This window comes from Myotis daubentonii, chromosome 3 (genome assembly GCF_963259705.1).
Source record: "Myotis daubentonii chromosome 3, mMyoDau2.1, whole genome shotgun sequence".
Lineage (NCBI taxonomy): Eukaryota > Metazoa > Chordata > Mammalia > Chiroptera > Vespertilionidae > Myotis > Myotis daubentonii.
This window is the reverse complement of record NC_081842.1, coordinates 73,105,535-73,132,985: the sequence shown is the minus strand read 5'-3', so window position 1 is coordinate 73,132,985 and position 27,451 is coordinate 73,105,535. Positions and strand designations below refer to the sequence as shown.

The window sequence follows — 27,451 nt, the reverse complement described above, 5'->3', positions numbered from 1 at the left end:
GATTTTCTCAAATACTTGACACATACTAACTTACTATTTAGCCTGTGTGTGTCTGTGTCTATGAGTATTTAGTGATTATAAATCTAGCTTTCACTGTTTCTCAAAGAATACAAATCCTGTCCTGTCACCTGAACCAAATTACTAATCTATAGAATTTGGCAGTAGACTGAACTTATGGTAGGGGTGAAGAAGGGATCATAAGAAGAAAGAAAGCAATGGTAGATGTTGAAAAAGAAGTCAAAGATAGGATTTACATTTAAATGTATGTATTTAGATAACATTCCATCCAGAAGTAGAAAAATAGTAATACATAAAAACTGATATGTGGGTGGGGGAGATGAAGTTTGGGATGATTGGATTTGAAAAGCAGAGAGGATCTTCATGTGATTATGTATATGATGTAGTAAATGTGATGTGAGTTTGGAAGAGATTCAGGCTGTTAGTATAGGTATAGCTTGAGAGGTAGAAGTGAAATTGTTTTTTAAAGAGTAGTTTATTGGTTTTTTTTAGAGAGAGGAAGTGAGAGGAAGAGAGAGATAGGTAGAGAGAGAGAAACAGAGAGAGAGAGAGAGAGAGAGATTGATTGATTCATGGGAGAGTGTAACATTGAGAGAGAGAGAGAGAGAGAGAGAGAGAGAGAGAGAGAGAGAGAGATTGATTGATTCATGGGAGAGTGTAACATTGACCCAGTGCCTTCTGTACCCCCTGACCAGAATTAAACCAGCAACCTATTGGTGCACAAGACAATGCCCAACTAACTGAGTCACATTGGCTCGGGCTAAAGCTGAAATTTTGAAAATTGGTGAAAGTAGAAAATGTGGCTAAGAAAGAACTTTTAAAAATATGTACTTATTCTTTGACAATCAGATCTGTGGTGGGAAAATCAAGGTAGTATAGGACCGAGGAACATGGTGACGAGTTTTCAATAAAAATGTTGAAAAACTTAGACACATCTAAATGCCTAAAGAAAGTGTTTGGGTTACATGATCTTGGGGTCTTTTGGAGAAAGCAGTTTTTGTACAGTGGTCAAGGCAGAAGCCATGTTGTATAATGATTTCAGTATTTCCCCTTTTGCTACCAAGTTGTTGTTTTATTTTTTTTCTCTTTAGCTGAAACTGTATGTTGAGCCCCTGTCTTCATAGAGTAATCTGGAATGATTTACAAATCTCCCTGGGAGCATGAAATTTATCTTCTTTAAGTGTAGCTTTAATATTCTTTTCATTAAATATGTAGTTGTAGACTGTTTAAAATAAAAACTTATACAGATGCTAATATCATTTTCTCAAATGCCATCAGCAAACATACTTTCTAAATGCCTCAATTATTATGTATATTCTAATTGGCATTACAGAGGGATAATTAATTATTCCCTGTCATTGCCAGTTCTTCTTTTATACTCAGTACAGTGAAACTTTAAATAGGCCCAATGCCTTAATAAAGATCGTTTAGAAAGTTCTTTCAAGCAGTAGGGCCCCCTGCATATGCAAATTCTAGGGTAGAATCAGATACAATCAGATATGACCCATGTGCAGAGAGTAATAGTTTCAAGAGTGAGTATAGAAGACTCACCCTAAGTAGTAGTAATGATTATAACAGAGGTTCTCAACCTGTGGGTCGCGACCCCTTTGGTGATTGAATGACCCTTTCACAGGGTCGCTTAAGACCATCTTGCATATCAGATATTTACATTACGATTCATAACAGTAGCAACATTACAGTTATGAAGTAGCAACGAAAATAATTTTATGGTTGGGTCACAACATGAGGAACTGTATTTAAAGGGCTAGAAGGTTGAGAACCACTGGATTATAATGATAGAACTTCAACTGTTATTTTTGCATTTTATGTGCTAATATCTCTGTGTCTGTGTGTTTGCATTTTTACCTTAATCTTCACAGTAACCTTTATATGTAAGTATTATTATTCCCATTTTATACATGAAAGAACTGAGGCTGAAAACATTATAAATCGTCTCAGCTTCTTGGCTAATTAAGAACAGATCCACGATTCAAATCATCTCTTTTTGACTTTCAAAGACTATGTTCTCAACATGGCCCATGCAATTTTATGATGTATTTGAAATTTGAGCTTTAATACCCTAGAAAGCAATTGTTTACTCCAGTTTGGAAGCTCGGTGCCTCATTACTTTCTTATCCTTTTCCTCCAACTAGGGAAGAATAGATTACTTTCATTTGCTTACACATGTTGCCATTTGTAATTGTTGATTGTCAGATGCTTTTCTGTATATTCAGTACTATCCTATCTAATAAAAGAGTAATGTGCAAATTAACTGTCAACTACGACACAGAGATGGCGGTGCCCATAGCCACAAGATGGAGGCACCCAGTCCTCTCAGCCCCGCTGGAGTCCTCCAGTCCCGGGGGATGGCTGCTGAGAGCAGGGCCTGTTTGGCCGTTGCCGCAGCGACCCAGGAGCACCCAAGTGGGCCTGCAGACAGCAGAGAACCACAGGGAGTGGGCCTAAGCAGTCAGTAGAACATCCCCTGAGGGCTCCAGGATTGGAGAGGGTGCAGGTTGGGCTGAGGGACACCCCCCCCCCCCCCGCTCCCCACCCCCTGAGTACGAATTTTGTGCACTGGGCCTCTAATATATATATATATTTCATATCAACTCTATGAAAAGTACATAATATTTCCCCCTTATATTTTATTATGCAGCTTTCAAACATAGCATTACACACTTATATATTCATTACCTAGATTCAGCCATTAACATTTTGCTATATTTATTTTATTACATATCTATAATCCATCCATTGTCATTTCATTTTCTGATGCATTTGGAAGTAAATTACAGACATCACTAAACTTGCTCTAAATAGTTAGCATGTATATTATTGACTCTAGTTCAATATTTATATATTTAAGTTTTTTTATGTAAAATTTACATTTAGTGTAATACACAATCTTAAACGTATATTCTCTAGAGTTTTGATAAGTGCATACACCTGTGTAACCTAAATACCTATCAAGATAATAAAACATGACTATTGGTAGATATCTCCTTTTATTCTCCTTTGTAGATGAGGAAACTGAAGCACACAGAAGTTAACTAATCTGCCTAAGGTTGCACTGTTAGCAAGTGACAGAATATGACATCAAACTCTGGAAATTTGGCTGCAGGGTTTGGTGGTCATCACTACACCACTATACTGCTGATGGGTTGTCCTCTCATGTTAGGTATCCCTGTACATTCACGTACAAATATGTAATTTTTATTTTAACACAAGTGTGTAGACACAGAAGTAATACACTTAGGATTAGTGAGAGTAGAAATGCTGTTCTAGACATGCATTGGTTCCTTGCAAGAGGCTTATGGCAAGAGAAACTCAGAAAGGAAGGAAGTTCCCTTCATCGAAACAGTAGGGTGGACCTCTGTATAATAACTCTGTCTTAACTGGCATCCTAGATTAATGTTTCCACTTGTAAGTTGACAGATTCCTAATGACAATACTGAGGCTCAGAAAAATCCTAAAGTGCCATTTGAACGATTAAGGGTAGCTGATGTTCAGTAAAATTTTTTTATGAAGCATATTTTAGTCTATTAATAGAAAACTGTTCATCTGTGTTCGGTATATATAGTACCCTGATACCTCAGTCTCCAAAATGATAGAATTAATCAATTTGGAATTTATAGTTAAGAAATTTGTAAAGTTTTTAACAAAGAAACTAAATGGAATTCTTTGGCATAAAATATAAATAAGGATTTGAATACATTATAATAAATTTGATTTCTGGTTTGTGATACTTAGGTGAGTCTTTCCTATGAAAAGAAATTGTGTCTCTTTCCTGAACTGTGCTCATACCATAAGCCAAATCTTAAAAGTTGGCCAGTTCTCTCTGTTCACTATTCAAATAAGGAAAAGTCAGCTATCATATGTTTTAAAACCTTAAGTTTTGTTCAAAAAGCAATTACAAAAATAAATCAAAGCATTTAGTTAGGAAATCCTAGCCAATCACTAGAGGGCAGAGCAGTACCATACTTTAGGCCTTATTTGAAAATTACTGGTTTAAAAATTGCTGAACATGGGAAAATATATTGATTTACACTCAAATAGAAATTTCTTTGTATTCTTATTGTCTTGTGTGAAATCCAATAGCATGCTTACACTTATATTAAAGGAGCTTTTCTGGCAGTTACATTGATTGTTTCCATAAGGACATGATTATTTAGACAAGTGTAAGTATTCCTTAAAAGAAAATACTAATGCTTACAAAGGGTGGTGCATTAAATCATTTCTACTCTATGTACTACCCTGAAATTGAATTGCAGTATAGACTTTAGGTGAGACATTATGAAAGAACAAGTTTGAGACAAGTTTCCTAGTATTTAAATATAAGAATTTATTGAAATATTGCAGTTTTTGATCTTTCAGCTGAAATTTGTTGAATCATTAAGACTTTACAAAGTTGTAAAATCAATGAACAAACTCTAGTGCCTTTTTTAATGTTAAAATTTTGTCAAGTGGATGTTCACCTAATTTCAGTTCTGTTTAAAAACTTCTATCATTCTAAGATACTTTTATTCTGACTCATTTTTTTCTGATGAATTTTAAAAGTAATTGAAGCCCTGAGGTAATAAAGTAGTTAATAACCTGAGTATTTCAGTGTCCCCAAAGATAGAAAATTTTATCTTGACAGTGTAGTTTAATTTTATTTCATAAAACAGCTTGGATTATATATGATTCATTTCCAGTAAAGACAACATTGGATACCAGAACAAAGCACTGGGTTTTGGAATCAGATTTGGGGCCCCAGTTGTTACGTGCTTACTTGTGACCTTGGGCAAGTCACACTACCTCTCTGAAGTAAGAGTCCCATTGGGAAAGTTCTTTCTTACAGCTGGGTTGTTTTGAGGATTGTGTTTGTGCCTGGGTGTATGCATCTGCGAAGACAAGTCTTTTAATAAAGGTGACTTAGTAAAGATACAAGCTCAGAAAAACCTTAGAAATAATTGAGAAATTGTTGATGATATCATAAATTTTAGAAACACGAGGGCACCTGTTACATGAATAAATGTACCAGAGATGTGGTTTCCAAACCCAAACCCCAGTTCAGATTGCTGACTTTCTCCTTGTCTCTGAATGTCTTTGGCTGCCTAATCTCTCTGTAACCCCCACTTTTTTGCCTCTTATTCTTTATTTTACCCTCTTTTTATTTCCATGTTCCCTCTCTCTGTGTTTCTCCTGACTGTCTTTGGTCTCTCTCTGTGTTTTTTCTTGACCCAGGCACCCTCAGGAAGACCCCAAGCCTCTAGCGGTACCTGGTATCATCTCCAGCATGTTTATAGATGTGGAGGATTCACTGGGATATTGACAAATACCAGAGGCGAACTGTACCACTGTAGTAAGTCAATAAGCCTTTATTAAGTGACTACTGTTGGTGGTGCTTTGGGAAAAAAGAAGGTAGGGTATAGCTCAGAAGAAATAAACTTATAAACTCTTCTCAGTGATTCTTGCCAGATGGTCACACATACAAATGAAAACAACAAAATAAAAAGCTGACAAATAAGAGAGATGAGGAAAGAGAGGGTGGGAGTGAGTAATTTCTTTGGGACTTCCAAAGCCTGCTCACTTGCCTGAGTGAATTCCTGAATGGGGGGAGGGTAGTGAAATGAGAGTGCTAAATTTCAGCCTGCCAACAGCTAACTTCTTAACCTTTTAGGCTTAGAGAAAGTCAAGTTATGAAAAGTATAGCCAAGTTGAGACTTTCCATAAACATAATTAGTATCCTTTGCCAGCATTAAAATTTATAGAGTTTAAGGGTAAATTGTGATTGTGAAGTAGTAAAGAGGTGTAGTATGAAATAAAATTAATACAAACTAATAATATAATCTATGGATACATTTTACATGCCAAGATGAATTAAAATAGTGAATTGTAGTATAAAAAGTTAGTTTTGTTTTTGTGATGGAAATTTATTTTTGCTGTTGTATTTTAGACAGTCCTACCTACAGCTGTACCATGGTTTTCAGAGTTGGATATGGTTTGAATCTCACCTCTGCTAGCTGTGTAAGGTTGGGTATTCTACTTAACAACACAATCTTGGTTTCCTCATATGAAAATATTTATCTTAGAGTTGTTGTGTGATTTAAAGAGATAATTTTATAAAGTCCTGAGTGCATGCTGGGTACTTGTTACTTGCAGATAATTAAAAAGTACCTTTTAAAATAGTTTGTTAAATGCAGGTGTTACTTCTGAGAGCTTTTAAAAAATAGAAGTGAGCCTCATAGTATTTAAAAAATGCTATGTGTATACAGGGCATATTAATAACATGTGAATAAGATACAAAGAATAGCATTAACATGAATAACTGAATATTTACCACTAACTGCCTGGCCCAGATTTCATCACCTTCCTTAAGTTAACTCATCCCCAACCCTGAAGGATGAGGTAACTCTTTCCTTCTTTATCCTTATATTTTTTTTACATATTTACATTAAATTTTGCTTGTTTTTGAATTTTACATAAATAATAAATACTGTATGTTTTCTCTGTCACACCTATTTTTGCTGCTCAACATCATTATTTTTTTAAATTTTATTTTTACTTATGCTTGACGTACAATATATTAATTTTGTGTATACCACATAGTATGTCAGTACTTATATGCCTTACAAGTGATCACCACCATAAGTCTAGTAACCATCTGTCACCATATAAAGTTTTTATGATATTGCTACCTGTATTCCTTATGGTGTACATTACCTCCCCCTGACTTCTTTTTTAACTAGAATTTTGTACTTCTTAAACCCCTTCCTTTTTTACTACCCATCCCCTTATCCTTCTCTCCTGTGGCAAATATCAGTTTGTTCTCAGGATCTGTGAGTTTCTTTTTGTGTTTTTTTTTTTTGTTCATTTGTTTTGTTTTTAGATTCTACATATAAATGAAATAATATGATATTTGTCTTTCTCTGTCCTACATATTTTAGTTAACGTAAACTCTCTAAATACATTTATGTTGTTGCAAATGGCAAGAGGCGATTATCTCTGTGGTTTTGATTTGCATTCCCCTGCTGATTAGTGATGTTAGCATGTTTTTGTATGTCTGTGGGCCATCTGTATGCCTTCTTTGGTAAAATACCTATTCAGGTCCTCTGCCCATTTTTTAATTGGATTTTTTTAAATGTTGAGTTGTAGGAGTTTGTCATATATTTTGAATATTAACCCATTATTGGATATATCTTTTGCAAATATCTCCTTTCATTCAGAAGGTTGCTTTTTTGTCTTGCCAATGATTTCCTTCACTGTGCAAAAGCTTTTTGGTTTGACGTAGTCCCATTTGTTTATTTTTCCTTTTGTTGCCTTTGCTGAGGAGATACATTTTTTAAAATATTGCTAAGAGTGATGTCAAAGAGATTACTGCCTATGGTTTATTCTAGAAGTTCAGTGGTTTCAGCTCTTACATTTAAGTCTTTCATTCATTTTGATGTAAGAAAGTGGTATACTTTAATTTTTTTGCACATATCTGCCCAGTTTTCCCAGCACCACTTATTGAAGAGGAGACTGTCTTTTCTCCATTGTTTATTTTGACTAGAGGCCTGGTGCAGGAATTCATGCACAGGTGGGGTCCGGCTGGCTCGCCCTGGTAGGGGCCCATTGGCCCAGGCTGGCAGGGGTAGGGGCCGTGGGTGGTTGCCTGGCCCTGATTGAAGTTGGGGGGGAGCAATCAGGGACGGGGCAGGCCAGGAGAGGGGCCATGGGCGGTTGGCCAACTGGCCCCAACCCCGATCGGGGTGTTGCGATCCGGCTGGCCAGGGTCAGGGTGTCCGATTGGGGCACGGATTAGGCTGGTTGGCTCCTGCAGTGCATGTCATAGCCAGTGGTCGTTCTGGTCATTCCATCATTCCAGTCACTTGGCTTTTATATATATATATACATAGACTAGAGGCCCGGTGCACAAAGATTTGTGCACTCGGGGGGGGGGGGGAGGGGGGTCCCTCAGCCTGGCCTGTGTCCTCTCGCAGTCTGGGACCCCTCCGGAGATAATGACCTGCTGGTTTAGGTCTGCTCCCGGCGGCAGAGGGCAGGCCCAATGCCTAGGTGCAGCCCCTGGTCAGGCTCAGAGCATGGCCAATTGGGGAGTTGGGGCGCCGCACCCTGTCATGCTCAGAGCAGGGCGGATTGGAAGATTGCAATGCCACCATCAGTCACGCTCAGGGTAGGGCCGATTGGGGGGTTGGGGCACCGCCCCCTGCCTGCCACACTCAAGGCAGGGTCGATGGGGAGGTTGCAGCGCCATCCCGTCACGCACAGAACAGGGCCCATCAGGGGGGTTGGGGCTCCGTAACCTGTCACGCACAGAGCAGGGCCCATCAGGGGGTTGGGGAGCTACCCCCTATCGGGCACAGAGCAGGGCAGATCAGGGGGTTGGGCGACTTCCCCTGTCATGAACAGAGCAGGGCAGATAGGGAGGTTGTGTCCCTGCCCCCTGTCACACACAGAGCCGCAGGGCGATCAGGGGGTTTGGGTGCTGCCCCCGTCATGCTGATCCCAGTGCCGGGAGGCCTTTCGGCTCCGCTGATCCCGGTGCCGGGAGGCCTCACTGCTCCACTGATCCTGGTGCTAGGAAGCATATTACCCTTTTACTATATAGGATAGAGGCCTGGTGCATGGGTGGGGGCCGGCTGGTTTGGCCTGAAGAGTGTCCTGGATCAGGGTGGGGGTCCCCAATGGGGTGCCTGGCCAGCCTGGATGAGGGGATGATGGCTGTTTGCAGCTGGTCACGCACCCTTCAGGGTAGGGGTCCTCACTGGGGTGCCTGGACAGTCTGGGTGAGGGGCTGAGGGCTATTTTCAGGCTGGCAGGTGACTGAAGCTCCCAACTGCTCCTTTTTTTCTTTTTTCTTTTTTTTTTTATTCTGTGCCAGCTTTAGCTCTGGCTCCAGCTCTGAGGCCTCTGCTGCTGAAAGCAGGTATCTGGTTTGTTTGGGTTCTATAATGGAAACACTGTATCAACTCCAGCTCTGAGATCCCGGCTGGCTGAAAGCAGGTTTCTGGGGTTTTGTTTAGCTTCTATATTTGTAATAATGTTTCAAACTGCAAGCTCAGAGGCCGGCAAGGCAGGCGGGGAACGTTGGAGTCCTCCATCACTGAAACAAGCAAGCCTCATGTTAGTTTCAAGCTGCCTGGCTGCCAGCCGCCATCTTGGCTGGCAGTTAATTTGCATATCGCCCTGATTAGCCAATGGGAAGGGTAGCGGACGTACGCTAATTACCATGTTTCTCTTTTATTAGATAGGACTAGAGGCCTAGTGCATGAAATTCATGCACTGGGGAAGGGTGGGGTTTCCCTCAGCCCAGCCTGCACCTCTCCAATCTGAGACTCCTTGAGGGGTAGGGCAGTCGGACATCCCTCTCACAATCCAGGACTGCTGGCTCCCAACTGCTCTCCTGCCTGCCTATCTTATTGCCCCTAACTTCTTCTGCCTGCCAGCATCATCACCCTCTAACCACTCCCCTGCCAGCCGGATCGCCCCCAACCGCCCTCCCCTGCCAGCTTGATCGCCCCCAACTGCCATCTCCTGCTGGCCCAATAACCCCCAACTGCTGGCCCCGTTGCCCCAAACTGCCCTCCCCTGCCGGCCTGGTTGCCCCCAACTGCCCTCCCCTTGCAGGCCCAGTCACCCCCAACTGCCCTCCCCTGCCAGCCCGGTCTCCCCCAACTGCCCTCCCCTGCAGGCCCAGTCACCCCCAACTGCTCTCCCCTGCCGGCCTGGTTGCCCTCAACGGCCCTCCCCTGCCGGCATGGTCACCCCCAACTGCCCTCCCCTGTCGGCCTGGTCCCCCCCAACTGCTCTCCCCTGCAGGCCATCTTGTGGTGGCCATGTTGTGGTCACATGGGGGCAGCCATCGTGTGTTTTGGAGTGATGGTCAATTTGTATACTGGTCATGAATAATTAGCATATGTGAGCTAATTAGCATATCCCTCTCTTATTATATAGGATTCATTTTATTTTATTGATTTTTTACAGAGAGGAAGGGAGAGAGATAGAGAGTTAGAAACATCGATGAGAGAGAAACATCGATCAGCTGCCTCCTGCACATCTCCCGCTGGGGATGTGCCCGCAACCCAGGTACATGCCCTTGACCGGAATCGAACCCGGGACCTTTCAGTCCGCAGGCCGACGCTCTATCCACTGAGCCAAACCGGTTTCGGCATATCGGATTCTTTTATCATAGATTAATTTACCTTATAAGAATGGGTTTATTTCTAGGCTCTCTATTCTGTTACATTATCTATGTATCTATTTTGTGCCAGTACCATATAGTTTTGATTACTATAGCTATGTATTGTCGTTTGAAATCAAAGACCAGATACCTCCAACTTTGTTCTTATCAAGATTGCCTTGATATTCATGGTCTTTTGTGGTTTCATATACATTTTAAGATTATTATTCCTAGTTCTGTGAAAAATGCCATTGATATTTTGATAGGGATTGCATTGAATCTGTAGATTGCTTTGGACAGTATGGACATTTTAATAATTCTTTAAATCCATGAGCATGGTATATCTTTTCATTTATGCCTTGTTCACTTTGTTTCATCAAGGTCTTACAGTTTTCTGAGCACAGGTCTTTTATCTCCTTGAAAAAATTTAGTTCTGGGTATTTTATTATTTATTTGATGCAAGTATAAATTGAATTGTTTTCTTAATTTCTTGCTCTGATAGTTTCTTGTTAGTGTATAGAACCATAACAGATTTTTGAATATTACTTTTTATCTTGGAACTTTACTAAATTTATATATTAGGTCTAATAGTTTTTGTGGAATCTTTTGATTTTTCTCTATGCAGTATCATGTCATCTGCAAATCATTGCAATTTTACTTTTCTTTTTAGTTTGGATATCTTTTATTTCTTTTTCTGATTGCTGTGGCTAGGACTTATAATACTATGTTGAATAAGAGTGGTGAGAATGAGCATCTTGTTTCTGATCTTAGAGGAAAAGCTTTCAGCTTTTCACTAAAGAGTATGATGCTAGCTGTGGGTTTATCATAAATGTTGAGGCATTTTTCTTCTATACCCACTTTTTGAGAGGTTTATCATAAGTGGATTTTGAATTTTTGTCAAATGCTTTTTGTTGTGATCATGATTTTCATTATTTTGTTTATGTGGTGTATCAAGTGGAATAAATCCCACTTGATAATGGGAAACTCTTTAATACTAAATGTTAACTTTGTTGGATAGAGTTCTTGACAGGTTTTTCCTTTCATCTACTTGAATGTATTCTGCTATTTCCTATGGCCTTCACATTTTCTGCTGTGATACATTTACTGATGGTCTGGGGAGGGAGATCTCTTGCATGTAACTAGCTGGTTCTCTCTTTGCTTTTAAAATTATCTCCTTATGTTTAACTTTTGGCATTTTAATTATGTGGCTTTGTGTGGATCTCTTTGGATTCATCTTGTTTGGGATTGTCTGTGCTTTCTGGACTTGGATATCTGTTTCCTTCAACAGCTTAGGAAATTTTTTAGCTGCTATTCATTCAAATATATTTTCGGTCCTTTTCTCTCTGTCTTCTTCTGGGATACCTATGATTCAGGTATTGATATGTGAGTTTGTCCTGGAGATTCCTTAAACTATGTTCATTAAAAAAAAAAATCTTGTTTCTTTTTTCTGTTCTGAGTGATTTCCACTACCTTGTGTTCTAGCTCCCTGAGGTGTATTTATACATCAGCTAATATGCTTTTGCTTTCCTCTAGTGCAGTGGTCGGCAAACTCATTAGTCAACAGAGCCAAATATCAACAGCACAACAATTGAAATTTCTTTTGAGAGCCAAATTTTTTAATCTTAAATTGTATAGGTAGGTACATTGTTATTAACTTAATTTAGGGTACTCCTAAGGCTTAGGAAGAGCCACACTCAAGGAGCCAAAGAGCCACATGTGGCTCGCAAGTTGCAGTTTGCCGACCACAGCTCTAGTGTATTTTTCATTTCAGTTTTTGTGTACCTCAGTTCTGATTGGTTTTGTTTTTCCTGTCTCTTTGTAGAAGTTTTCACTGAGTTTACCTATTCTTCTCTGGAGTTTATTGGGCATCTTTATAATCATTGTCTTGAAGTTTTTATATGGTATATTGTCTGTTTCATTTAGTTCTTTTTTAAATGGGCTTTGAGTTTTTTTCTTGTTCTTTCATTTGGAACATATTTCTCTTTTCTCATTTTGACTGTCTCTGTGTTTGTTTCTGTGAATTAGGTGAAACAGAAACCTCTCCCAGTCTTAAAGGAGTGGCCTGGTGTAGCCTTTTTTTTTTTTTTTTTTTTTACTGTGTTTAAGGGGCATCTTTGTATCTTTGTCAGGTCAGCTGAAGGTGAAGCTAGAGTGAGGTTGGGCTGCAGAAAGATCTGGAGCAAGCTGCACTGGAGCCACCTTGGCAGGCCAGTTGAGGCTGAACCTGGAGCAGGTGCAGGCTGTGGGAAGCCCAGGGGCAAGCTGCCCTGGGACACCTGGACAGGCTAGTTGAAGCTGTAATTGGAGTAGGATGGGACCACAGGGAGTCTGGGGAACCAGCCTTCAAGCTGGAGCTGTGGCCCAAGTGGGTGTTGTCTGTGGGAAGACTTAGGAACAGGTTGAATGGGGGCGGGGACTGTAGTTGGAGTGGGTGTGGACTATCGGGATTCCAAGGGACAACTCCCCATGCCTGGCGCTCTGGCTGGAGAGGGCACGGGCCACGGGAACTCCCATTGGCAACCTGTGCACCTGGTATGGGCCTGGGTTCTGGGGTACAGCAGGGTGCCCATGGACAATGGTTGTCTAGAGTGTTTGGATCCTGTGCTCAAGGTGGAGGGTGAGCATAACAAATAATGCTCTCCTGTTTCTCCAACACCGGAATGAGTTCTGCAGTTCTCCTTTTTGGAAGATGCTCTAGGGTTTGAAAATGAGTTTCCTGATGTATATTTTAGATAACTTTTTAAGCCACTTCCCCTCCCTCCCCTCCTTCCCCCCACCATGCCCCTGGGCAGCGAGTCTGTGCACACAGGCCCTTCAGTGATCCCTCCCTACCACAAGTCCCTGCGTTGGGGGTGGGGGTCCCAAGATAAGTGTCTCTCTCCTACCGTCTTACCCATTTCTTTGTGATCTCTCTGGTTTGGCTTTGTTTTGCAGAAACTGTTTAGTCAGCCCTCATTTCTTCTTGAGGGGAATTGTTTTGTTTCTAAGTTTAGATTCAAAGTGATCCTGGAAGGAGGTAAATTCTTCCTACACCACCATCTTGGACCTAGGAAATCTCAACCTAGGTAATCATGCTTGCTTATACCCGTAATTCATTTGTGATCACATTTGTATTTCACTAAATGAAAATACCACATTATTTACCTACTTTTTTGTGGTGGCTTTTTAGGTTGTTTCCAATTTTTGTGTTATGAGGAATAAAGCTGCAGAGGGAAAATTCCTGAGATTCCTGTACATGCCTCTTACGTTATTTCTCTAAGATAAATGTATTTAAGTCCAGAGATCCGGAAATGGTTAAGTATATTTGCTAGCTAAGTTTTTTCTCTGGAGAAAATCACATTATAATGTAATGTTCTTTTTTCTTAAAATATGTTTTTATTGATTTCAGAGAGGAAGAGAGAGATGAGATAGAAACATCAATGATGAGAGGGAATCATTGATTGGCTGCCTCATGCATGTTGGACTGAATCTGCAACCCAGGCATGTGCCGTTGACCTGAATTGAACCTGGGACCCTTCGGTCCACAGGCCGACGCTCTATCCACTGAGCCAAACCAACCAGGCTATAATGTAATGTTCTTATGTTAAATGATATTGTCAACTGTTCCTGACTTCTAAGACAGTTTTGGCAGGAAAATGTGCACCTTTTACTGATTTCTTTTTTCCTTAAGTCAAGTTGAGGAAGATTGACCCCCGGGCAACTGTTTGCGAGCTACAGTGACTTGCCTGTGTTTTGTTCTGCATTGCAAAAGTTCCAGGACCTCGAGTAAATCATTCAGCTTGTATTTGCCACCCACTCTTTTCCCGCTTCTGTTCTTTACCCATTCTGTTTTTATCAGACAGTTATTCTTTTGGTATCGGATTATACTTGTACGCCATTCCAATTTTCATACCACAGTTGTTCTTCCTAACTTTATAATCTATACTTGGTGGTTTATAATTTTAGTTGGTTGAACTTACTATTTTACCTATTGTCAAACTTGTTACCACTATCTGCCCCATTTATTTTCTGAGGTTTTCCAGGAAACTATACTCGGATCTAGCTTAGTACTTCGTACTTACTATTCAGTAGATGTTTATGTAATGAAGAAGGGAAGATGAAAATGCAATAAGCACTGAAATCTCAGCAATAGTAATTTCCCTAAAAGCAATGGGTAAAAGTCATCAGTACTGTAAACAATTGTGCCAGTGAGTAGCTTTGTAAACCATACTCGGGTCATTTCTTCTTGAATTTCACTCTGATTTTTGGAAAAATGAGAATGGTAGGCCAGTGATCCGTAAGATTCCTTTTGACTCCAACAGTTTGTATTCTATTTTAAATTTTAATGACAAGTGGTTTCTCACTGGCGTGTGGGCAACACTTAAAGCCTGAATCTACCTTCCTGGGCTTTTGGCCCATAACTTACTAGGCTTTTGGTCCACAGTGACCTGCCAGTTATTTTCTCTCATAACCCCAGCAACTGGGACATACATCAAACTTCCCTTCCTCTCTGTTGTTTAGGGTTGATTATTTTTCCCTAGAGAAAGAATATACTGATCTTTTCTTTGAGAAAGTATAATGCATACCTTTGGGTTCCCAATTTCATTCACCAGGCAAGCCAGACATTATTGCTCTGTAAAACCTTGAGCTTTTGCCCTCTTGCTCCTCTTCCTGTTCCTCCAGCCTCAAGGCTGTGATCATGGCAGTTAGCCCCACCCTTTGTTAATTTTGTCCAAATTAACCCCATGTCTTTTCTCACCATAGTTGAGTCAGTGTTGGTTTTTACTGTTGGGCTTTCCTTGGGTTCAGTGGGTCTGTTTTCACCTGGTGCTTGAGGCAAGTTGTTCACTCCTTTTTTCTGTATTTTCTCTGCTAGGGGATTCTCAACTCTGAGGCCCCAGTTCCTTCCTTTGCTACTCTCACTCCGTTTTCCCATAAGCAGATTCCATCTTAAAAGGATTAGTGCTACAATCACTTTTGAGGAATAATCTGACTCTGGGTTCTCACATGACTGATATTTCCTAATCGTTTTTTTTTGTTCGGAATTCGTTTAGTGAGTGCCTCTGAATTTGTGGATCAAAGGCAAAAGCCACCAGAGAACAGGCCACACAGAGCAATGGATACAAATGCTGTCTTACCCTCTGTAAATTGTAAACACTGCCTAATCACTCCTTAGACTCCTGGCCAAAGAGCTGGCTAATCTATACTTGGTGGTTTATAGTTTTAGTTGGTTGAACCAAGATTAAGTAGGTTCTTTCTGACTTTGAATGGGTGGAGGGGACACAAAATAATCTAATCTCATGACCTTATGGACCCATTTTGTGAATATCCCATGTAAGTCTGGCAGATTTTAGGCTAAGAAGAGTATAAGGCAAAAGAAGAATATTGTAACCAAAAAAAAAAAGGGATGTGGGGGCGGGGGGGGGGGGGAGACACAGTTAATAATATCATCCTATCTCTAGCAGAACAGATAACTTTTTATTCCTCAGGAATGCAGGGAGAGAACTATCCTTTTATACATATAAGGGAAAAATGGGAGAAATTACCTGACATGAAAACTTTACTCATAGGAGAAAACTCTAAACACTCTTACATTCTCTTTGATTAATGCAAAAAGCTTGACCCGTTAAGTATTCACATTAATATTTGAAATTATCAGTGACAAAGTCTCCTTTGTAATACTAATTCACTTAGTATTTTATTAATTTAGACAGGCTTGAAAGTGCTTCAGAAAATTTAGAGCACTCATTTAGTATTCTTATTTTACTTAAGAATTTTGAAAGAAAACCATATATTCCCAAATGACTATGTTGTAGAAAATTTTTCCAAAAACTATTGTATAAATAAGTTGGATCATCTTTACATATAGTTAGGAAACTTATAATATATATAAATTTAATGTATATAAAGTATATAAACATATGATACAGAATTTTCCTTCAGAGGGAACTAGGAAATGCATTTATTACAGATTCTGTATTTAATGAGCTTAACTTGGAAGAGGAATTTTTAAAAAATAATGTAAGAATAAATTTTGAACTATGTATGTAATTTTTACTCATGTTTTAAGTTTGTTATACAGCAAAGTTGGTGATATATGTAAAAGTAACCTCTGAGTTGAGCTTTATGCAGTTACGTAATTATACAAAATACAGCTTAATCTAGATTATTAAAGTAGTTCTGAATAATTTTAAAATTTGAATTTAGGTACTGCTGGAATAATGATATTCATTTTGTCTGGAACTTTATATCTGGTTAAGAAAACAGAGAAATGTTCAAATGGGTCTGTAAAAAAAGTAGTGAGCTTCCTGAAGTTAATTTTCTACTATATTGCCATTTATTATCTGGCTGAAAAATCCACATTTCTAAAAGCCTGACCAGGTTTTATTGTATCTGAAAAAATAAATCACAAAATCTTTTTAATAGAAACAACAGAACAGAAAGTATAGCAGCAGCTGTGCTTTAATATTGATAGTTGTTTTGAGGAATTGGGTCTCTAGGAAGCTCACCTAGACATCATAACGTTATTAAAGATCACTAAATATGGTTTTCTTTTGTATATATGCCAGTTTGTTTTCTGCCACCAAATCCTTCTCAGAATTGGTATGTTTCTCTTACACTTAGCTAGTGGACACTTTACTCCCTTTTCCTGTGCTAGCCAAGCACTGTTTCATTTAAATGATGGCATCGTTCCCCTTAGATTAAAGTCTGTTTTGAGTTTGAGGAATCTTGGCTTCAGCTTTTTATCTGTTTATAGTTATTTGCTGTTTCTTAATCCTTACACTAGGTAGATGACACTGTTACTTTCTGTGAGTCTCAAGCTGCCCTGTAAACTCAGGGTTTGTGTGCTCGTCAGTTAGTAACCTGCCAACTGCTAAGAACCAGTCTGGACCTAGAAGGGTTGCCTCTGGAACTCTCTGAGTCAGAAGTTCTAGATATCAGTGCCAGGGTAACAGTGCATCTGATTTTTACTGAATGGAGTTATCCATTCAGTGGTTCTCTCGGGATTAACGCTCATCAAGACAGCCTTTCTTCCACTTTTACTGGAGCTTACTCAAGGATTGATTTGAGTATGTTTTACTTTCCTTCAAATTTAAAAACAGAGGTTTGAAGTTATTTATATTTAAATGATTTAAAAGACCATTTTCATTGAGAATGGCTCTTTTACTCTTTCTGCTTAGTAAGGATGATGATGAACTCGTGGGATTGTGTTCTACTATTTCATTCTTTACATTTTCCCTGGGACTTGAAAGACCACTAAAGGATACCAACCCTACTTCCATTCTTACCATTCTTTGAAGGTAGGCACTAGCCTACTTTTATACATGAGTAGAGGTCCTTAAATTAGACAACTAGTAGTGGCAAATAGCCTGGTCTATCTGCCAAAACCAGTCCTTTCTGTTCCCTTGCTCTGACTCATAGAGTTGAAATAGAGAACAGATAGACTTCTTATTATTTGATTTGTCTTATACTCCCTTATGAAGTATTAAGTGGATCCAAAATAGAACTATATTTATGCATATTTTTATGTACATAATTGCATGTATGTCAGCTGTGTTTGATACGTATGTATTATATATTAGCCTTACATATTTCTCAATCACAGCATTTGAGAAGAATGCTCTTTTCTGATAGTTTAGAGAAAAACATCAGTTGACAAAATTTGGGTCATTAATATATTTTATATCAAATTAGAACAAATAGGAAGAGAGTTTTATTATCCTATATAATAAAAGCCTAATATGCTAAGTGTCCCATTGTCTGTTCAACCAATCAAAGTATAATCCTATATAATAATCCTATATAATAAAAGGGTAATATGCAAATTGACCCTAACAGCAGAACAACCAGGAGCGACCAGTCACTATGATGCACACTGACACCAGGAGGCAGACGCTCAACACAGGAGCTCCCCCTGGTGGTCATTGCGCTCCCACAGGTCTGTTCAGCCATAAGCCAGGCTGACAGCTGTGAGCACAGCGGCGACGTTGGGAGCCTCTCCTGTCTCCGTGGCAGCACTAAGGTGTCCAACTGCAGTTTAGGCCTGCTCCCCAGGGGACATCCCCTGAGGGCTCCTGGGCTGCCAGAGGGATGTCTGACTTCCAGCTTAGGCCTGATCCCCTAGGGAGAAGGCGCAGACTGGGATGAGGTTCCCCTGAGTGCACAAATTTTCATTCACCAGGCCTCTAGTATGCTAATGATATGTTAAGGCCACTCAACTGCTTGCTATGATGTGCACTGACCACTAGGGAACAGTCAACCAGTCACTATGATGTGCACTGACCACCACAGGGGGCAGATGCTCCGACTGTTCGGGTAGCTTGCTGCTGGGGTCAGGCCAATTGGGATGGCTAGACACGCCCTGGAGCCCTCCCACGGTCCCTCCCCACCTGGACACAATTTCCTGTGTCCCTCCCTGGCCCCGACTGTGCACTGGTGGGGTCCCTCAGCCTGGCCTGTGCCCTCTCGCCATCCAGGACCCCTCGGGTCATGCTGGAGATCTAGTTTCAGCCCAATCCAGGCCGAGGAGCCCCACTGGTGCACGAATTCGTGCACTGGGTCTCTAGTATAAGAAATAAAATGAATTTCCCAGTTTTCTAGAATAAAAATTATAAGATAAATTGCAGTGTTTAGAAAAGAAGAATTTTGGTTAACTTAATTTTCTTATTCATTGAAAGTTAGCTAGAAAATTTTTTTCTTTTTTGGTTAGTCCTCACCTAAGGATATTTTTTCATTGATTTTTAGAGAGAATGGAGGAGACAGGGAGAGACTCAGAGAGAAAAATATCCATGTGAGAGGGTGGAATCATATCCAGGACCCTTCAGTACGTGGGCCGATTATCCACTGAGGCAAACTGGCTAGGGCCTAGAAAACTTTTAACTTTAATGTTCATAAACCATGGCAAAAATGTTAGTACAAAACTCAATTTCTTAATAGCAGAGTGTAGCCTGCTTTTAATGGAGGATGATCTTGTTCATCACTATAATGGTTAATATCTATTTGACAGTTTTAAAAATTATACTACATAGAAGAGGTTGGAGATTTGAAGAAATAGGTACTAACATTCAGTGAGTTGCCTGCTATCCACAACAATAACTTCTCCACCTTTTACTGAAGACATTCTGGGAGTTTTTGTTGTTTTAAAATTGATGTTAGTTTATTTTTATAATTTGTCACTTTTTCCTAAAAGACGTTTCCCCCATAAATGAGGAATGTCTATATTTTAATATTGCTGTTTCATCTTCATATTGTGCTAAGTGGAGGCCTTTTTTTGTGGGACTATTTTTTTTTAGTTCTAACTTTTATTTCTCTTTGTATAACCTGCATTTCCTTCAGAAAAAATAGTTTTAGGTTCACCAATAAGAAGCAGCTGTCTGAAATATGTTCATTGACTCAGCTGAGTGTCTGCAACAAAAGTTTTTTGATTTGGGAAGTGTAAAGAAATACAAATAAGCATTCAGATTTGATTTTGGCTGATTAAATAAGAACTTCTATCTGTAACTTGAAGTCTTGAAATCCACATGTAGTGTAGTTGGAATTTTGAGAGATTTGAGCCTAAACACATTGAGACTGTTAATAAGAGAGTTTAAGTGATAGTATGCTTACCATTTCTTCTGAATTATTTCTTTGATCCTCAAAGGAAAACATTGAATCTTTATCCCAAGATTGACCTGACAAGGGATACATTTCAATATTATTCATAAGATGAAAAAAAAATTATAATTTTGTGAGAGAGAGAGAGAGAGAGAGAGAGAGAGAGAGAGAGAGAGAGATATTTGGTAAAAACCAAAGAATATCAGAACAAAGAATGAAATGGACAAAGTTAGAAACATTGAGATGGATGTCCCAAAAGACTTTTAGGAACTGCTAAATTGAGTGTAGTGTTATAAAATTATTCACACATTTTTGCCCTAACTGGTTTGGCTCAGTGGATAGAGCGTTGGCCTGTGGACTGAAGGGTCCCAGGTTTGATTCCGGTCAAGGGCATGTACCTTGGTTGCGGGCACATCCCCAGTAGGGGGTGTGCAGGAGGCAGCTGATCGATGTTTCTCATCAATGTTTCTAACTCTCTATCCCTCTCCCTTCCTCTCTGTAAAAAAATAAATAAACTATATTTTAAAAAATCAATAAAATATTTTTTAAAAATTATTCACACATTTTGTTAGATCCATGTAGTACTGCAAACCATCTCCTTGAGAGACTGTTGCTATAAATGTTTAGGGTGAAAAAAGAATGTTGATAAGTCTCTGGAATAACTAAATATTCACAATGGAAGAGTACATTAAAATAATAAATTTTAGCTGAAACCGGTTTGGCTCAGTGGATAGAGCGTCGGCCTGCGGACTGAGAGGTCCCAGGTTCGATTCCGGTCAAGGGCATGTACCTGGGTTGCGGGCATATCCCCAGTGGGAGATGTGCAGGAGGCAGCTGATCGATGATTCTCTCTCATCGATGTTTCTAGCTCTCTATCTCTCTCCCTTCCTCTCTGTAAAAAATCAATAAAATATATATTTAAAAAAATAATAAATTTTATTGCACTTAATCAAGTTAATTTTATGATTCTGCTTTCTGAAATCATTTCTTGCAGATCATATATCTTCAAAGTTTCTACTTGTGACTCTTCTTTCTTGGTAGGCACAAGAAGATTAACATGGTTGGGAAAAGTTCTAAACATCAAATTAACAACCATTGATGAAACTTATTAAAACTTTGGCAAATTGGAAATGCTACTTCATGTTTGATGACTTTCAAGTGAAATGTTTTTAATCTTATATCTGAAATATTGAATTAAGAATGAGCCCTGGCTGGTTTTCTAAAGGGTTAGAGCATAGGCCCTCAGACCGAGGGTCTCAGGTTTGATACCTGGTTAAGGACACATACCTGGGTTGAGGGTTCATCCATGGCCTCTGTCCAGGCACCTGTGAGAGGCAACCAATGGGTGTGTCTCTCTCACATTAATGTTTTTTTCTTTTTCTCTCCCCTCCTCTTCCTTGCTTCCACTCTCTTCAGGTGAGGATTTAAAAAAAGCAGATGTCTTAGAGTCACTTGTGTGAGATTTTAGGGATCTGTTCACCTTAGCTCCCCAAGTGTAACATAAGTGTATTCTTTTATTTATTCTTATATAACTCTTACACAGGTTATTTGTGAAATAATACTGTTATTCTGAAATCACAGTTTGAAAAGTAAATGTTGGGAGGATTAATCGAATCTTGTTAGTAGAAAGTTCCTAGCTATTTTATAGACATGATGCAAAGTGGTTTTTTAAGTAAAAAGAGGATTTAGTTAATACATGACTACACTTTTTAAGCAGTTGAATGTAGCCTTTCTTGGAAAGAACCTAAGTTGAAAATGTTTTGTAGTCTAGGTAGAAACTTCATGGAAGGTTTACAATGCTTCTTGAAACTGTAGAGTGATGTATTGTCACTGGTTCTTCAAAATAGCATCACCGAAGTACCGTATAATATGTGAATTATTCAGAGGCTGAAGTTGAGGGTGTCATATAAAAGCAACTGGAAGAGGAAAAATGTACTATGGTGTTTTTTTTTTGTTTTTTTTTTTTAAGTGCTGTAGACTGTTGGAATAGAGTATGGCATATTAATTAAACTATCCGGGAAAATATTATGAACTTATGATCAATTTTTTCATAGGTCTGAATGCATTCTTAGTTCTCATATATTGTTTTGCCTTTTTTTTCAAGGTGCCTGGCAAGGCAGTAAATGCTCAGTATATTTATTTTGAATGTTGAATGACTATTGATCATTTAATAAAATGAATTTAATGAAGTCAATTTTAATGAAACAATATTTATATTTTGTGAGAAGTGTCAATGATTTGCTTTCTTGTTTTTTTTTTTAAAATATATTTTATTGATTTTTTACAGAGAGGAAGGGAGAGAGATAGAGAGCTAGAAACATCGATCAGCTGCCTCCTGCACATCCCCCACCGGGGATATGCCGGCAACCCAGGTACATGCCCCCGACCGGAATCGAACCCGGGACCCTCCAGTCCGCAGGCCGATGCTCTATCCACTGAGCCAAGCCGGTCTCGGCTGCTTTCTTGTTTTTAAAAAATATTAACTGAATTAACTTCAGTTGCCTTAAGGAATGATACCTTTTAGACCAGTGGTTCTTAACCTTCTGGCCCTTTAAATACAGTTCCTCATGTGACCCAGCCATAAAATTATTTCCGTTGCTACTTCATAATTGTAATGTTGCTACTGTTATGAATCGTAATGTAAATATCTGATATGCAGGATGGTCTTAGGCAACCCCTGTGAAAGGGTCGTTCGACCCCCAAAGGGGTTGCGACCCACAGGTTGAGAACCGCTGTTTTAGACTTTTTTCAATGATGAATGAAAATGAAAAATTAACCCTGTGGATGACTTTGCACTAGTCCCAGCTTTGAACAAGTTCTGAGACCTTGAGCAAATTTATTAGTGTGGAACTGAACTTGTTTTTCTTTCAATGAGAAAGTTAAATTGGATAATCTTCAAAGTTTGTTTTTAACTCTATAAAATCTGCGTTTTTAGAATGCAGAACAAAGTAGGAATTCAAAATGTTTGAGTGTTCCTGTATCAAGTTAGATGAGGTTAATAAGAGGAGTTCCACATTCAGTAAGCTTTTAGCAGAATTTTGATGAGAATAAAAGAAACTTTTGGTAGGAAAACAATCCTTATAAACATGTCAATCCAGTAGAAATGGTACAGAGAAGCTTTATAGTAGCAAAACCTTGTTTGGGACATAATAACAATGAGATTTGTTTGATTAGAACAGTTTTCTTGGGATAAGATAGTGAGTTTTCATATTCTGTGTCTAAAAGCTCAATTTCTGGTAAAATGGCTATTTGAAATCTGTTTTTAATAAAAGTTTATTCTACTTTTTTTTTTTTAAACCCCAGCATTTTTGCTTTAGTACCTACTTACTCCGGGCCCCTCTAAACCACAGGAATTACATTATTCATTTCCTCCTTAACTGAGTTGTATAGTTTTCTCACAAAATTAAGAGCACAGCCCAAGTTAAAAAACTGTCAAGTTGTTGGAGAATGAGAATAATACTGATAAAGATCAAAATGTGTCTCCTTTATAATAAGATTTTCCTTTTTTACAAATTGCTCTTGGTAAGTGAACAGGTTATTAGTAAGACCACTTAACATTTTTTTTCCTAGAAATATCTCTTATTCAGGATAACATTTGTGTATAATAAGTTCTCTCCAAAATTAGTGTAACATATTACATACAGAATTATTTTAAAAAATTAAGAAGCCTATTTGTCAGAAATATATTTTGTCATCTCTAAATATGTATTTTTCTTCACTTGGGAGCTTCTTTTTAGCTACAAGACTCATAAACAGTTGGTACAAAAAAGGAACTGTCTTCAGTGACAGTCTTCAAGTATTTATTTATCTTGGAGGATAGACATGAACTGCTTTTCACAGAGTGGTATGACCATAAATGTAAAGTTAATTACTCTCTCTTAAAAGAAAAAAAAAAAGAGCATCCAAATTTACATATTTGAAATTTGACCAAAACCATTAATAATACGATGATACATTTTTCAAGGGAAAAGAGCCTATAAGTAAATCATCTGTTGTAATGCCTTAAAAGTTGGAAATAAGTGTTAGAACCTGAAAAATGAGGCATTCTCATGTAAATATATTTGGAAATTTTCATACTGTGTAAGTGATATTTAAAACTGCGCTTATTGATTCCACTGGATGCTTTTAATAAGTGCCACTTACACCTTTGTTCCAGGAAGGTGTGTGTGTGTGTGTGTTTGTGTGGTGTGTGTGAATGTTCTTTCACATACACACACTGTGTAATTCCTAAGCCATTGCCTCACTACTTTTTATAAATTTTTCACAAATTATTCCTAGTGTATAATAACAACATAAAAAGATCCCCTTTGTAATGACTTTAAATTTATATATCTTTGCAAAGTTTTAGACTGAAAATCTTTGCACTAGTAATAACTTTGGGACTCTTGACATTTAGCTGGATGACTGATCCCAGTGTCTACAGCTGCCAAGTAAACGGAAGACATTGAGGCGTGTGATACATAGAATTGCTTTGACTCAGTCCGTCCCCTGGCAGTGCTTGTAGCCTGGTGGCAGCAGTACCAAATCTATGCACTTACAAGTTTGAAAGCTGCTTTTCTTGGGCTCCCACAGCAGTTTGTATAGATGAGGAGCCAAAATGAGTTGTCTATAGAGACTTTCTCAAAAGCAATTCACTTAGAACCTACAAAGAACCCCTTTTAGGTTTGGTACCATCTCTGCACTCCTCAGAGTTCCGGTAAAGCCTTTGCTGAAGAAGTAATGTTAGGGACAGGCCTAGTAAGTTTTGTTGTGCTCAAGTCTGTTACAGAGTCTTCAAGAAATACAGACTGAGAATAATGTAGAATTAGAGAGGCCTCTCCAGGGCCAGATGGAGGGAACTAGAGAGTCTCAGAGGTTAAGGTGATTTAGCCAAGTCGGTGTTTGAATCCAAGTTTTTTTAGACTTTCACTTGTGTGTCAGAAACATGGTCCCAAGAGTAATAATAAATAGCAAAATTAAAAGTTCAGTAGAAGTGCCTGAAATCTCACAGGAAGAAATAGATAGATAAAAAGTCAGACCTTGGAATTTGGAACTGATTCAGAGCTGAAAGAATGTATGGTTTGTATATATTTATTTGGTGCGATGATGAGAGGTAAAAGATGATGGATTTGCAGAAAACAAAAGGTTTTCTTCTCAAATGCTAAAGGTTAGTCTGTGCACTTCTGTTTACCAGCCGTCACATTTCAAGCACCCGTTGAGGAAGCGGTGCCTTCTCAGCTAACACAAACTCATTGCAGAAATGGCTACTTTTGCGTCTCTCAGTCAATGACGAATGGTTCTCACTTTAGTAACTGGTGGGTCTGTTCCCTGGTTTCTTGGTTCCCTGGTCGAAATCACTGATGTAACTTGCTCCATAGAAGCTGCTTTGCCCCATCTTGCTATTGTTTTCTTGGAGGACTATGAAGAAACTCCCAGTTTTGACACCTTTTCGTGCACACCTGGACAGTGTTACCACATGTACCTTTTAGATTAAAAATGCAACAGTAGGACTGTAAGAAGAATTCAATGGAAATATTCCATTTCTTTTTGGAGGAAGAATAAAAAGACAGTGAGATATAGTGGAAAGAGTTCTAATTTTGTGGTCAAGAAACCTGGATCTTAACTTCTCTTAGTAATTAGTTTAGTTACTGTAAGCTAACCTTGGACCCCTAAGAATCCTGTTATTTGGAGGACACAGTGACCTCCAGGGGCTGGATTTGCAATCCCTAACAATTCTATAAAATGAGCGTTTCATTTTTCCACGGAAGCCAATTACAACAGGTTACACACAACTCTTTCCAAAGTCAAAATGTCATTCCATCTGTGAGTTAGGATGCTCTCCAAATAAATGGATCATTTCGGTTTAGCATTGTGGGAATCCAAAAATATCTAGATAATTAGAAGCTTTAAAAAAATGTGTGGACTGCTTCTGAAGGCAAATTATTGAATCTATGATAGGAAAATCTAGGTAGATATGGATTTTGTCTGATTAAGTCTAGCCCTAAACTTTCATCTGAATTATCACAGACTAAAACTATAAATATCAGGTTGTACATCTCAGCCTTTTACTTTGCCTTGATTTTATATTTACTCCACATTAATTGTTTATTAATTTCAATTTAATTGCTCATAACTTGTGTGACTACCACCTTTCATGGTAAAAAAAAAACACGAAAAGGTCTTTGCAGCTTACACATTCAGGGGCACGGTACTGCTTTAAAGGCTTTGCTGGTAACCCTATTGATTTTCTAAATATCAGATGTTGCTTATTTAGACCAAAGAAATTTATTTTCATATAACATAGAGCAATGATTAACAGTAATTACTGTCCTAATCTTTTATTATTACGAACTGAATGGATGATAACAGCACATTTGTCAAATTGGGATCTTCTTTCTAACTTGTGCATGCTGTCATTATAAATCTTGGACCCTTTAGCAGATAATTGGGCTCTTCCCTATTCTCTGTGGTGATGCCAGAGGCTCAACTCAAGATTTAAAATCAATATTATTAGTCAGAAGTGTGCTTTTAAAAAATGATACGTTGTCTACCAGCTCAGTTGGTAATTGGTGAGGAAATGCCAAAAGGGACAGCTATTTCCTCAGAGTAGCTATTTATTTTCATTGAGATACATGGACACATAACTTTATGTTACTTTCAGGTTTACAACATAATGGTTTGATATATGTATAATTGCAAAATCTTCACAATAAGTCTAATTCACATCATCACCGCACAGAGAGATTTTTTTCTTGTAATGAGAACTTTTAAAATCTACTCTTAACTTTCAAATACTTAGAACAGTAGGATTAACTATAGTCACCATGCTGTGTGTTATATCCCCAGGATGTATTTATTTATTTTGTAACTGAAAGTTTGTACCTTTTGATTACCCAGAGCAGCTTTTCTAAAGATTGTTTATCATTTAAGTGTAAGCAGAGAAACTTTATAAAAACATCCACTAGATGGCACTTTATAATTGTGTTTAAAATCAGCCCTGAAGCATTCTTGACTAGAGGGTATAACAGAAAAAGAAAACGTCTTTCTCTGAAGGTTGATTGGTTGTTCATGAGCATCTGGACTCGTAGAAACTTGAAAATCATTTTAAAAAGTGAAAAGTTTCTATCAACATTTTGTTGTATAACCTGTTCATTGTTTCTCCAACATTCCTGACATGTTCTCAAACACAATATGACATTGATAATCTATATTAGTAATATTGGGAGGGAGTGTGCTTTTCTAACCATTTTAAATTCTTAATTTTATAAGAATATGGCAAGTATGGAATAATGGTCATCTATTAGACTACCCACCAGTAGGAAAATAATATATGTTTTCTGGCAAGTGTAGGACATTGCGCTTGTAACAGATAGAGATTATATATTCAGTGTGGTTCCAAAGTTCTTTTTAAGTTAAGCTTTTAAGAATCACTGTCCTGATCCTATGGAAGATTTTTACTATTTGATTTCTTTTTCCAAATAGTTAATTTTATTCTTAACAATGTCTTCAAGTTTATGAATGATCTGATTAATCTCTGATCAGCCAATTAGTATTTTTAAAAGTTTATTGTTTCTGAAAGCTTACCCTAATGTTTTCTTACATTTTTATTTTTGAATTATTTGTGTTTTAAGTTAAAGTTACAAAATAAAGTTAGGGAAAAGAAGGAAAATGCATTCTTAATCCTGTCATACAAAAAAATGTTTTGAACAATTT

General features: G+C 38.3%; 1 protein-coding gene across 6 annotated transcripts in view; it reads left to right on the top strand.

Annotated features, from left to right (window-relative positions):
• The window catches only part of BBX (BBX high mobility group box domain containing), a 298,024-nt gene that overhangs the window by 127,018 nt on the left and 143,555 nt on the right, over window positions 1-27,451 (top strand). Inside the window, exon 4 of one of the 6 annotated variants that reach the window (XM_059687914.1) lies at window positions 5,248-5,365. The exons of the other annotated variants lie outside the window; for them this stretch is intronic. The gene's annotated coding sequence lies outside the window, so the exon portion shown is untranslated. The remainder of the gene's footprint in view (window positions 1-5,247; window positions 5,366-27,451) is intronic. 6 annotated transcript variants of the gene reach the window in all.